We start from the raw sequence: 437 nt of genomic DNA on the forward strand, positions 1-437 counted from the left end.
AAAAAAAAGTATTCGACAAAAAAATCAGCGATTAGTTTTCTATATGAAAATCAAGTCGGCAGTATTTTTTAATGTAATGTAACAGTCCAAAATATTAAAAAGTTTTTTGGCGCGGAATCCACCAAATTAAAAAAAGGAAAAATATAGTTTTCTTCGAGCATTTTCGGCCTTATTTCACAGTAAAATAAAATAGTTCCACATACTCTTCATTACCAATATGTTTTCGGAAAAAGTAGAGGAGCACTTGAAGGCCTGCAACTTCGCCTCTGGTGTGAGTAAGCTCTGGTCAACCGTGAGGTCCCTTTATAACCCGACGAGACGCGACGACAGAGTGGAAATTAGGTTCGATGACCGGTCTCGTCGAACTTGAAGCAACGCGCGAGATATTTTAGCCGGCAATCCTTCTGTAGAAAAGGCCAAACTTGGAGTGACCATGA

Source organism: Rhagoletis pomonella, unplaced genomic scaffold, assembly GCF_013731165.1.
Source record: "Rhagoletis pomonella isolate Grant_MI unplaced genomic scaffold, Rhpom_1.0 Rhpom_scaffold_00006, whole genome shotgun sequence".
Lineage (NCBI taxonomy): Eukaryota > Metazoa > Arthropoda > Insecta > Diptera > Tephritidae > Rhagoletis > Rhagoletis pomonella.